This window comes from Halyomorpha halys, unplaced genomic scaffold, assembly GCF_000696795.3.
Source record: "Halyomorpha halys isolate HHAL.00 unplaced genomic scaffold, Hhal_1.1 Scaffold106.1, whole genome shotgun sequence".
NCBI classification, from domain to species: Eukaryota; Metazoa; Arthropoda; class Insecta; order Hemiptera; family Pentatomidae; genus Halyomorpha; species Halyomorpha halys.
The window spans coordinates 569,927-584,262 of NW_027111449.1; the positions used below are offsets into that span (position 1 = coordinate 569,927).

At 31.6% G+C, this 14,336-nt stretch overlaps 1 protein-coding gene and 1 long non-coding RNA gene across 4 annotated transcripts in view; one reads left to right on the forward strand and one right to left on the reverse strand.

Annotated features, from left to right (window-relative positions):
• SPoCk (secretory pathway calcium atpase) overlaps positions 1 to 14,336 on the reverse strand; it is a 122,146-nt gene that overhangs the window by 73,402 nt on the left and 34,408 nt on the right. The gene's annotated exons all lie outside the window — the stretch shown is intronic.
• Positions 2,329 to 14,336, forward strand: part of LOC106677665 (uncharacterized) — a 46,192-nt gene continuing 34,184 nt past the window's right edge. The window contains exons 1-2 of one of the 3 annotated variants that reach the window (XR_010843951.1): positions 2,329 to 2,397; positions 3,187 to 3,323. This is a non-coding gene — a long non-coding RNA (uncharacterized lncRNA). Of the gene's footprint in view, positions 2,398 to 2,881; positions 3,102 to 3,186; positions 3,324 to 14,336 lie in introns of those variants that run through there. The other 2 variants (XR_002945468.2, XR_010843950.1) reach the window with 2 other exon arrangements.

The following is a 14,336-nucleotide window of genomic DNA, read 5'->3' on the forward strand; positions in this document are numbered from 1 at the left end:
TTTTTTTATTTTAGTATGTATGTGATCATTTATCAATATTACCTATTGCCCACAACTGTGTGGCAGATTGTAATATCTATCAATAAATAAATCTCTTCTTCAAAAAAAAAAAATTCATACTTCGAAGTAAAAGCAAAGTGGCTTATCTGTAAATTTTGATGTAGTCGATTCTGTTGTATTTTAAAACAATATTAGATTTTCTTTGCCAAATAGAACTAACTGAATTTGTGACGTCACTAACAATAAATCCAATTTGACCAATTAAAAAAAAAAAAAAAAAAAAAAATTTATTGTGAGAACATCTATAAATCAATTTATTTTAGCAAATATCATGAAAAATACTAGTCCTACGAAGGTAAAGGTAATAAGCTTCTTTATAGTCCATTATACTAGTTTTAATTTGAGTGCTAATAGACATCCGTACGTCACATAGTTCCTGAGATATAGATTTCTCAAAATAAATTAACTAACTACTAATCTTTCAGTAGATTTTAAGAAATTTTGCTTTTTAAAAAGCTATATCTTCTTCGAATTATTGGACGTAAATAGCTCATTTAGGGCTAATATTTCAGCAAATTTACTCTTCTTTAAATTATGTTCTCTTAGGTTTTTTAGTGTTGTTGGTAGTTTTTAAGATATAGAGCTCCGAATGAAAAATTAGTGTTTTTTTAAGGTTTTCAAACAGCCGCCATTTTTTATTCCCCCTACCTATACTGACTCATCAGTTTTGACTATTAATTATACATAGTTTTCATTAAAGTAATCAAAAATTGGGGTGAGATAACTGCCTTTTTTTTCTTCCCGGCTCTTGTACTAATACGGTCAACTATCTTCTTTCAATATTTTTTTTTTATTTGAATAAAGTTTAGATCAGTGGTAAAAGGTATCACAACTTAAGCGACAATATGTTGATCCAGTAATGGAATCATGCACTATTTCTATTAGGTTAATCTTTTCTTAGTCTGTAACTGTGAGATGTCTTATCCCTGCTCTGCATTTATATGAAGTATGAGTTCCAGTAACGATGTTGACTGGATGGGCGAAGTATTTGCTTGGTTATTTAAAGCGTTTTGAAAGACTGGACCCTTAGTGTTGGAAAGTTCCAATAGTATCCTGACATTAGTTAACATTAATATCGCCTTTTTTTAGTTACTGATACGAATTTTTGCCATTTTTATATATACAATAACTATATTTACTATAAACTTCAGTTAAAAAACCATAAGACTATAGTGTGTGACATCTTTACAATTCCACTGTAATCATACAATTACACGCTCGTAACGATTACTATTAACGTCGTTGATACCTTTAATGTACATATGAAATGATGAAAATCTGTTTTGAAAAAAAATAAAACAATTTAATAACAGCTTGAGAAAAATATAAAACCAACATAAATTTATAAGTAGTTACCTTCAAGATCCACGGCAACAAAAATAAAATACTGGGAAGTAAAGATCTCAATATAGTTTTATCCAATAACCAATATTTAAGAATTCGAGAATAAAAAAAAAATCAAGGTGGGGCAACTAAATAACCTACTCTTAGGCTGTTTAAAAATAAACATTTTATAATTGCAGAGATGAATGAATGCACCACTAGTGAAGGATATTAATTTAAATAACGTGGTTATCAAACATTTTTTAAACTATATGTTTATACATGACAATATTTCACAATAGAAATTGATAAAATCGACTAATCTCAGGATACTATAGTACATGCGTATGGAATAATATCCCGAAACGTAGTAAAAATACAAAATATAGAATAGTAAATTGGAAGTTTTCTTCACCTCAGCATTTTAAAAAAATACTAGGAAGTAAGGAACTCAATATAATTTCATCATGAGCAACCAAATAACATACTTTTAGGCTGTTTAAAATTAAACATTTTATAATTTTAGGAAGATGATACGGGTGGCGGTCCAAAAAAGGTACAAAAATAGCAAATTAATTTTTTCTACTTTCTGGACCCTGAAGTCAGGGCTGATCCTAAAGCAAAAAAGTTGAGGCTCAGTATTTTTGCATCAGATTAGCCCTAATGAAGCACTGCAAAATGGGGCGAAACGTAGGTTACTAATTAATAGTTTTTTATGCTATTTGTGTATTTTACTTTTACATAATATTTTACTTCCGATACTAACCATTTCATAATTTTATTTAACTCTTAAGACTTAAAGAGGTAACGTTGGTATTAAATTAATTTGTTTTGATTGTTGGTAAAAGTGAAAGACTTATAGGATAAGACACGTGGCTTGTCAATACGATATATTGATATTGATATATTATTCAGTATTATTACAACAATCGAGGCTCCTACCAGCATAGCGCGGCTAGTCATCATATCGACTATCTTTAATTTGGGGTGATGATAAAATATTGAAATACTCAGGTATAAATCTAGCCTTTAAAATACCTTAGCCACACCTATAAATCTAGTAGATATATATTTTACGGAATGTTTTTTTTTTACACATTCCTTGAAAAAATGCCAGATTAGTTTACTGGAACTAAAAAAGAATTGGTTATTATTGGTAGCAATGTAAATATGGATAACCTTTCCTTCTCAACAAAGCCACACACATTCCTATAAACTAAGGAATTCGTCGTCTCGTATTACGCTCACATTCACATTCGTATGTATTACGCTCACACTGATGTAAAATTAATGAAATGAAGTTTTAATGAACCATTTTGACATTACAGTAAAATATTGAAATATTTATTGAGTAATAAAAATCAAATGCATATTTTTTTTATTTTTGGACATAGTTATGAATTAAATTATATATACTCACTTAAATAACCCATACAATAATGATAAATAGTACATCAGCATAAATACCAAGTGATAATACAACATTCATTGTTATCGGCGATTTGAATTATTTTTTTACAGTAATCATTACGTTTAGTTGCATTCAGTCACTATCACTCCTTAATAAAACCACTAAAAGATTAAGTGTCTCAATATTTATTGGGGTATTAACAGATCTTTCTAATACTGTCTTTGATTTAATTCTCATATAAAATATTCTGAACTTGAGTATGTTCTTCTATTTGTCACTAGCAAAGAGTAATATATATATAACTATGGTGAGTAAGTGATGCCTTTCTTAGAGCCACTATACGCTGTGCCCCAACTCCACTCTTCACATGACTAATGCTGTTACCATTTTAGGGATCTAAAATCCAAGAAGCCTGCGAACTTCTTTTAAACCATGGCTCTAAAAAAACTCCTTTATGTCCTTCATTTTGACAACCTGCCAGGATTCGAAGCGAGGTACTTCAGTCTAAGCAGACATCGCACATAAAAAGGTAAATATGACGATATCCTTTAGTTTTTAACAGCAACTTATTTATGATATTTATAAATAACAATTAACATCATTTTATGGAATAAGTGAAGTGAGTAATTGAGTAAAGTGATTATAGTGATACATGTTACAGATTTTTAATTTTATGTTTGATCTACAAAAAATCGACCTTAAAAATATCTAATTTTCAAGTCATAACATTTAAATTGTCCAACTTTTGAACAGTTTTATAGAAATGTTATCATCAAAACTCATGAGTATACATTTTGAACTCACAGAAGTTTCAACTTTTGATTTATCTCAACAATTTCAAACTAAAAGCCTGTAATCACTCGAAGCTCGAGATTACACAGGTCACGCCAAATCAGTTTTGTTTAAAGATTAAAAAAAGTTAACTATATTCTTGTATCATAGTTCTTACGGCATATACGTAACTGTAGTACAATAAAAGAAAATAAGGAATCTCTGAAAGTATATAATTTTAAATAATTTTATCAGGGAATTGTGAAACTTTCAATAGTATGAAATTTTTCATCACTACTTGCATATCGCGATCATACCTCCACGAGGAATAGACCAATTTCATTGTAATTGACTCATTAATTTTCCAGAAAGAAATACTTGACCAACAGTTAAGTATATACACAAAAAATATAAATAAATAAGACCCATTTTTTTTTACTTAAATTGAATTTATCAAAGTTATTTAATTCAAGGCGTATTAACTAAAAATTTGGTTAGGTGCGTACATCACGCAACTATCACTCACCACCGAATATATACCACTGTATTCCCAAATTTATTGTCGTGTTAAAATTGAAGTTGGATTTTGGGGATTTTCGAGAATAAAATCCTAAGCCCTCAGGATTTTGGAAGGCGAAAATTATGAACAAGAAATTGTTATTTCTCTGCTGCTATGAAGATTCATAGATAAGGTTTCTGGAGCTGGGAATAACGAAGATAAAATTTGTTCCCGCCCAAAATACGATAGTTTAACAACAGCTAACGAAGTCGTAACGGAATAGGGAGAGATCGGGTGGCCTCGGCTTTTCCCGTTCGAATTAGATGTTTCTATTTTTCCTTTTTCTCCTTTAGTTCTTCATAAACTTCTGTAGTATTTAGTATTTATCCATTATTTATTGTTGCTAAAAAGGAGGATTGTTAATTTTTCAAAAACAAATTAAATTAAAGATGTTTGGAGCAAAATATTTTTAAAAAACGTCTTATAATCCTGCTACAGTGAAGATAAGACCTAGCAGATATTAAAGACCATTCAATTGCCATAGATAAACCGAGTTTAATTAAAATCGATACCGCCATTTTCGAGAAAATCGAAAAAATGTAAATATCGATTCTATAAAGTAGCACTTCCAGTCAATCCATTTCGTAGAAAAAGTTGATGTCACACTGTATTTACCCTCCTTAAATTGAAAATAGGGCCTTCCGTAGTTCAGTGGTTCACAGTCTTATCATTCTGGGTAAATGGCCGATAGGTCTATTGGTGGTGCCGGTTCGAATCCGGCCTGGGGCATTGTCTTTTTTCATCGAGTGCCGGTCTCACCAAATGAAAAACTTCGACCCCCAACCCTGGTGAAAATAATCAAAAGAAATAAAGAAATTTACCTGGCTGTATGGAAAATTCCAAAGCTATTAAAATATTTAAAAAAAAAAAAATTAAATTTCAGTTTCTTAGGAATTTTCGTAGTCGAACTAAGCTGACCACTCACATACAGACCATTTGGCGAGACTTGTTTATTTCGACTGAGTATAGACAGAAAAATGTTTATTTCCGTCGAAAGCTCGTGAATTAGACCACATAAAGAATCCTTAATCGGTAAAAAAGTACAAAATTAGAGCAAACGGAAGCTGGAATGAAATATCTGATTGGAACGAAGACGAAATGGAACGAAACCTAGAAAGGTTCACGTTCCGATCTAAGATAACATTTCAGCAGGCACGCTAATCTGAAACAAATACATTCCATCGGAACGAAATCGCTTACATCTTTTCGTTCAAAACTGTTGTGATGATGGGACCAGACTTTAAAACTGTTTTTCTTCGGCACTATTTCCCAAGCATCCATAATAGACTAGATTACTGTCAAATGTCCGCAGATTCACATATTTTATGAGTCCATTAAAAAACATTTTGATATATTCACAAATGGAATCGACAACTTTGTTTCATGCCATCAGAACAAATTAATTGTAGAAGAAATTATTAATCATAGAAGTAATTAATTCAAGGAAACCGCAACTAGTTATGAAAACTCAACTGTTAATATATCAATAAAGATTATGTCATGAGTCATTTGCATGAGCAGCAGGGCGCTTTATCGTGGTTTTTCTTATATCACCTGAGTCATTAAGTTAAGAGCGTATCTGTGACGGATAACCTATCAGCCTCAACATCAGAGTCTTAATGTTAAAACCAAACATAATAAATAAATGCATAAATCACTTTTTAAAATAATATGAATTAAGTAAAAAGAATAAAAACCCTTTACGTTAAACACGGACCTAAATAACGTAATTGGTATTTTTTACTATGAAACTAACATATTTTTTTTTTAATATTTATTTATTTTTATTTACAACTGTACATTATAATACATTTAGTAAATCTGATCTAAGTTAAATTGGAGTGTTACAGACGTGTAGAGAAACTACCCATTGGTAGCACTCTAATGACATTTTACATTAGCTGGTCTCGTGGCCATCTTCTTTTCAGGGCCCTCGGAGGATTGTCAGGAATGGAAGAGGATGCAAGGTTATAAACTAGGGGGTTTGAGTGGTTAGGGAGTTTATAATGGAAGGAGTGATATCTGGTTCGGGCTAGATGGGTTACATTAAGGTCTACTAATATTAAAGCTTTATTTGAACAAAGTTACACTAGATTTTAATTAAAATAATGAGCTCTTTACCAAATGAAAAATTTTTGTGACTAGTTTGCAACGAAAGCAAAATATATCTGTATCATAAACTAATAAAAATGCGCTTTCAAGAAACTGGAAAAGGCGGTAACATAAACCGGGTTTTAGAAGGAGACTTCCGAAGCTAAAAATTATCAATAAGAAATACCAATTACTGAGAATCAATTGGAAAAGTGTATTACTTGTCTACTTGAATTTTTTTGTTACTTAACAACAGAAGAAGTGTATAGTCCGTTCCACGAGACTTACGTAATCTCCTGACAAGAATTTATACCTCATAATAAATTATCAATAAACAAATAAATAAATAAAATTGTTAACATAATAGAATAGAGTATAATAAACGGTAAACGAGAAAAGCTAAATAAACCTGTCCTGAAACAATGTTCATTTAAAGTGGATACAGTTCAATAACAAACAAGGATGAAGGGACTGTTATTCATTATGATCAGTGACACGAAGAAAAACTCAGCTCTTGTCAAAGAAACTGTTTTTATCTAAACAGAAAAGATCCTTACTAAACAAACAATAGAAAGGTATAATGCATATGCAAGCGAGGCTTCAGAAAAGAAAGGATGAGGAAGTACGGAAGGTTTATTCATAGAGTGTTTGCTAAAAGAGGTTTCTCAGTTTCTCGGAGCTCTAAATAGCAAGGCTCAGAAGGACATCTATAGCAAAAGGTGAAAACGTTACAGTCCGAAACGAGGAAGTTTTAAAATATTTTGTCTAAATCCTTCAACAATTGTGTTCAATGACCTCTTCCGCAGATTCGCAACTAGTTGAAAAACCAGTCAGCTACTTACAATGTGGAGTCTTAGGGAAATCAGCTTTTTGTTCTGAAAAATACATTCGAATCAGGAAACTCTTTGAAATACAAGTAAATATATTCAGCGTTTCCGAAACGGGTTTCATTATTATTGTTAAACCTAATAAATGACCTTTAGTCAAAAACGTGTCTAGCATTGCCACAAGGAACAGAACGTTGGATGAAATATTACCACCATGCTAATTCATTTAATTTCTTACAATTTATAAGTGGGTGACAGAGAAATAAAACAAAATTATTATCATTGTGGACAGAATAGAAAACCACATTAAAACGGAACAAAGCCCAAGATAAAAAAATTTGCAGATGCACCACTTTTTTTTTAAAATTTAGAAAATGTGACGTTCAGTCTTTAATAAATAAAAGATAAAAACAACGTTGATAAAAAAAGGAATAACCTTTAAATTAAAAAAATAATAACAAAATGATTGATTTTGGCACAGAAGAATTTAATAATGAAAAATTTAGAATGAACGTGCCCCAGTGTTGGTAAACAATTAGTGCAAGTAAAACTACAACTATATCAACTTAATAATTAGATTTTTCATGAACATAATGCTCATCAAGATACAGAACGAAGTGGGATCAGTCAATTTCTATTTCATGGCGACCCTGATAACTGAATGTGAGCTTTCGAACATTGGGGCTGTCTATGTCCTCAGTGGATGACTTGAGCCAGACAAAAAAATCTTAATTTAATTTAATAACAAATAAAAATAATAATAATATTGTCTCAAAACCTTTGCCAAAAACAAAACTCCTGTGGTCAGATAGCGGTTCGAAATCGCCTTCGGATAAGGTTCATCGCCATCAGACGAAATTTTCATCCAAACTAGAGACATTTGTGTGATTTCACCCAAAACAAAAACTACTTCAGGTCATAGTAAATGGAAACGTTAATAATAAAGGCAAACATACTTTCTAGCACTGCATAAAAGGAATTACTGGTAGTAATATCTCTAATAGCTTTAGAAGGGTCTCTACAACGACCTCGGTGAAGAAAGTAGCCGCTATCTATGGTACTATCTTTGGAATACGTCCAATTATAAATAAAAAGAAAAAAATGATTTTTGCAAGATGTACCTCTACTCTGTTCAAGAAGAAACGCATAAATAAATAAAAAATGAACAAAGTTCCTTAGAGGTATTATAAATAAATTCCTAGAACCAGGAAAAACAAGGGAAAATTCAAACCTGATCATTGCAGGGCTAACGGTAATTAGGTTTTTATGTGGAGATACTAAACCTTACATAACTCACAGGAAAACAAAATTCAAAATATCCTTCTTAATAATATACATGTCTTCTGTGATGGTTTTACTGAGTAAATCATACTGGTAATTTTGTGCTTTTTGAATTCGGCTGGTGAATGATTATTAAAACCTAGTATTAATTGTTATTATGTTACTATTAAAGAAATTAGTATAGTTAAATTACAAGTTAACCCATAATTAATTGTGAGCTAGTTTCTGTCAAAGGATTCGGATGTGAAACTGATTGAAAAAAACAATTGCAAATGTTTAGCACTCCCTGGAGGTGGGTAAGCATAATGCACCAGATTTTTCGAATTGTTTCTTAAGAATAGAGTTTCTATTTGTATAAATAAAAATAAAATGTTAGTTTCGCCCTGGGAAAGTTTTTAGCTGTTGAAATCCTGGATTTAGTGAGTAGAAAAAATTTAAGTTATTTAAATTACTGGCACATCGCTAAAAATGTGTATACATTTTTTTAAATACTAAATAATGCAATTCATAAACATAGAAAAAAACAACCTAAATCGGACAAGTATTAGGAAAGATATAGTGAATTTTAGATGTACCCTTTCTAATCTATATCTATATAAATAAAAATATAATGTTCGATTGTAATATATGTACATTTTCAAATTTAGAAATAGCGATGCATTGAGTAATTATGTTAATGTTAGTAATTTTAATTAAAATCGCATTATATAAAGCATTATATAACTTTATTTTTATTTCATTTCCTTAAGTAAGTTATTGTATCCGCTTTTTCAATTACCTATGTATACATTTTATTTCCCGCTTCTCTCATCACTTCATTTTATTAATTCTATTTTGTAAAACTATTCATTGTATGTATAAAATTATTCTGTTTATACTTTCTTTTTATATTTTTTATTTTTCTATACTTACTGTGGTTGTTATCTTGTTTTGTTTTTAGCCCTGAAGAAGGCTAGAAACTCTAGCCGAAACGTAGGCACATTAAAATAAGTTAATCATACTTATTTGTGTTTCATTGACCGCACCCCCAACCATCTTCTCCTCATTTATCATCCACGGTCAACTATCTCTCATAATTAATAATTAATTTTAATTAAAATCATTTTGGAGATATATCGTCTCAAACATCTCTCTACACTATGGCAATATAATTTTTGCGGTCAAGAATTCTTTCGATTGCTACAAAATAGTGTTTTGTTTTCGTTTCTTTTATATAGTATAATGTTTTTTTTGGAATTACGAGGAAACATAAATTATTCCATATCTCACCCTAAGGTTGTCGTCCGGCTAGAAAACACCTACCTACATTCATTTATAAAAACAGATATACCCTTAAGTTCTTCCTACTAGATGGCGAGCTAGAAACTGCTTTTCTCTCAGAGAGCTAACTACCTCTCACTAATTAAACTTATGATTATTACGTGATTAGGAACAATTGAACCAAACGACACTCAGTTCGCCAATTGATGTTTTGTTTGTATAAATAAAGCTATACAAATGTTCATTACAGAACAGAGTTGAGCAAAAGCTAGTTATAAATAATAATAATAATACTATAGCTGAATTGTCAGAGATATACCGTTAATTTATTATTTAACCACTAATAACTAATTTTGGCCTAGCTACAGTTGAAAATAAATAATCCGTTTTAAAATAACATTTCAAAGGATTATGTTTAGATTTCCTGTCTCAGGAAAACAATTAAGTTTAAAGGACGGCCATTTAATAGGTACTGGGGTCGATGGGGGTCCAATTATGTGCGTCATATAATTTAATGTTAGTCAACCTGCCTCATTTAATTTACCTAAGTGTTTACAAGTTCCTAGTATAATTGACGGGAACACTAACAATGCTAGTAATATATAATTTCCGTTATAATAGCTGAAAGATAAAATTTTCTAATAGCTTTTTTAGTAAACAAAAATGGTATTTTCTACTCTCACATCGAGCTGTTATACGAAACTCGCTTGAGGGAATGAGGAATGAGTTATTTGATTATCACCCTACCCTGCCTATTAGACAATATGTGTCCGCAGCAGTGGGTACAACTCATTGCTGCATATGACAAACATTACATAGCTGTGCACACAGCTTGCTCGTGCTACAAAAAATATCTTGCTCTTCTACAGAGGCCTTGCTGGTGTAACTTATTCTCTCCTACCCAGTGAGAAGTGAGTAGAGCCCATAGCCTCCTTCCACCCATACACGAAGGTCTTGTAGTGCGGGTAGTTTTCTTTCTTCATAAGATCAGGAAGATCGCTCTCCGTCAGAACAGAGTCCTGTTTCACTCATCATCTTGGCTCTCAGTGCTTCATAGGCAGTACAGGCACGACGTGCTCGGCGGTCTCAGGAACCTGACAAATAGGGCATAGATGATCGATGTTTATGCCATGTGCGGAAACCCCCATGCCCCGTGAAAAACTGTGAGATCCAGTAGTCGGGGAGGACCTACGTTGATGCTAGGCGTAACCAACGGTAGGAAAGTACTTCCTTAGGATGGCCCCTTTTAAGCAATCCACCCACCGTCGATTCCATTCTTGCAAGGCTCCTTCTCGAAGGATCCTCTTCCATATGTTAGGGCTTTCACCAATACGCGCTTGGAGGTTCTCCGGTAAATACCCCAGACCTTCCCTCTTTATTTTGTGTCGATAACAGTATCCCTGTAGGAGAAGATCGATAGGCACTCCTCCAGCTAATACCTGTACCGAGAGAGACACTGAGACACTGTTCGGTATGCTCAAGTGACTCGCAGCAGAGCTATCCTCTGTATTGTAGCCAACCTGCTCTTCTGCCTTTTCGAGAGATATCGAAGAATGAGTTAACGAAAGGTTCATTTTCTCAAAATGCATTCAATCGAGGGCTTTCAATTTTTTTAGGGGGTAATATTGATTCTTGACATGTACCCCCAATTGTTTCAAAATACCTATACCCAAAGATTCGTTGTAAAAATGTCTTTACCTAGTCGTATTTTAAAGTTTATGTTTAAAATATTTAATTTTGTAAACCAAGTATAACTGATTATTTTCTAATAAACAAAAACCTAAGCTTCCATATTAATATGATTATTTGACTTAGTAAAAATTTAAACAAATTCAGAGAAAATGTTCCTTAATTGCCAGAATTATCAGAAAAACGCTAACAATTTTTCAATTATTCAGTACTTCGTAAAGTACCTATACTCAACAGATTCGTAGGAAACATTTTTATATCAAGTCGTGTTTTAAGTTTAACATCCTTATTTATTTTTGTTAAAAGCAGGTCTATATTATTATTTTGTAATGAACAAAGACTTAGTAGCTTCTACTATTAATAAGGCTGTTTTACTTTGTAAAAATTCCAACAAATTCAGTGAAAAAGTTTTTTATTTGCCAGATAAATGCATTAACAGAAAAACGATAAAAACTAAAACGAAATTCTTCCAGCCGGACCCGACCCACTAAGACCCCCAGGAAGCGACGGTCCTATATCACTCTTGAAATATTTACTTGAAACGGAAAGAGGAAACTTAAAACTGTTAAATCGAGCAATATTTAGAAAACACCTCAAATTGAAATATCTCCCCTCCTACCCTCTCACCACGTGGTAGCCATACTTATGTAATCTTTGAAACAGACACTTATAACGAGTATGTTGGTCGATGTACGACATGCCACAATCTCACAAGAGGAGATAGTAACAAAAAAAACATCCTTCCCGTTCGGCCCCGCCCCACTAAGACCCCCAGGAACCGACTGCCCTATATCACTTTTGAAATAATTGATTAAAACGGCAAGGGGGGACTTAAGATTAAATCGAGCAACATTTCAAAAGCGCCTGAAATTGGAAAACGGCTAAGAAAGGCTATTTTGTTTGGTATTTTTTATGTATTAATTTGGTTGTTTGAATGTCTAAAAATTTCAACAAATTCAGTCTATCTAATTCAGAGAAAAGGTTCAATATCTGCCAAATATATTTAAACTGTTTGGAAAACTAAACAAAAAAATGTATATCATTTGTAGATTATTTTGTTTACGACTTTTTCATAAAGATGATTTAAATAACGTTTCAAATAAGCAATATAAATTTACATTATGGTTATAATTATATAATGTGTTAATAGGGACAACCAACCTAATGTACTGGTACATCTTCAGGTAAAAGTAAATGCAGAAGTACTTTTTAGTAAAAAAATACGAAGTACATTTTATACATCATTTGACCAAATAACATTCAACTTTCCTACTTAAAATTCATTTATTCATATTTTTGCCTTTCACATCCTATTTAAAGGAAATAAAAAAGAATGATAAAAGCTGCAGTGACGATACAAAAATATTTAAAAAAATAATAAATTTTTCACCAATTAAAATACAATTATGGCTTATTTCATTTTATTAATATATATGTATATATATTTATATACATAAATATAATTTGCATAACAAAAAATAATTCAATCAGTTTCAAGAAAAAATAAATAAAAAAGGCGACAAGAAGAGACAAAAAATACCATGGAATGCACATGGATGGTTCCAGATATTAATAGTATTTCCCCGAACCTTGTCTATTCCTATACTACTCCTTTGTGCCGAAGGATTCCTCACGCTACTGAACGAATGCTTAATGCCTTCCCTTTCAACGTAATGGGAATTCTAAATGGTAGATCCATTTTGTCCTTCATTGAAAGAGACATTGATCAATTGATACCGAACACTGAATTACCCTCCATCGCTTCGCCATTGGGCGTACAATCGTGAACCCAATGGCGAAGCAATCAAAATGGTCTTTTGTTTATCGCAATTGGCCTCGAAGGATTAAATTCACTTCATAACCGGAAACAATTGCATAAAATATAATGCGGAGAATACAAAACAAATCATTGAATATATTATTAAGTTCATGGGAATAAATATTTATTTCTATAATGTTTGTAAATAAGGAAAACGGTATAGGTGTATGTATTCAAAATTATTCATTCACTTTTACTTAATATAAATTTTCTCCATCTTGATTATCTACTTTCATAACAATTATTTATTTTATGTCTCAATATATTTTGACTAGTAATTGTTTTTCTTATTTTATCTTTTTTTAAAATTTTTATGTATTTATTTATGTTGGTACATTTTCATTTCGTCACAACGAAGATAGGGAAAGCTTTCTATTCATAGAGGAAATAAAAAGTCCCCAGAATCGAATCTTTTCTCTATCACTCTATGTTTTAGGCATTAAGAAACAAAATTGGTTCCGTGTCTATTTGTCTGTAGACCTACATTCATATTTGTATTTGGATATAATCGAACCGAACTAAACATGAATTAATGAAAATTTCAGGGATTGTGGTGGTTTGTTCCATATCAGTTTTATCATATTCCGTCCGCTACTTTCGCTCGCCGAAAACGGCTAGTTCGATTGGGTCCAAATTTGAAGGGAAATAGAGTAAGATGGGTGTAGTGTAAGATTACTTGAATAACTTTCGTTTGCGCGTGCAAAAAATTCCTCTAGACAGACTATTAGAACGACAGTTCATCCCGTTGATTATATAAATGCACTTTTTTTTATTTATCTTTAACTTGCATATATAGTAAGACCCCCAGTGGAGCGGCCCTCTCCGTCCTCTGTACCCCCCGGCCAGGGGCTCCTGGGCCAACATTGTAACGACCGTATAATTCTGTTATTTATTTATTTAATAAAGGAGGAAAGAAAAAAAAAATATAAATAGTTACAACAAATACAAAATACAAATACAAATACTAAAAATACAAAATACTACAAATACAAAAAATACAAATACTTACAACACTAACACCAACTGCTTTGAGTGTGGCTGCTAGTAATAACTTGAATAAAAATGTTTTGAAAAATAATGAAAAAAATAGTGCTCAATAAAATTAGAAAGACTTTTATTCTTTTTTTTTTTTTTTTATTACTTTTATCGTCACATTAATAAACGAAATAAATATCCTGCGATTACATTGATTACTAATAGAGTTTGTCTTAAGTACGCTCTCTCTCTCTCTCTCTCTCTCTCTCT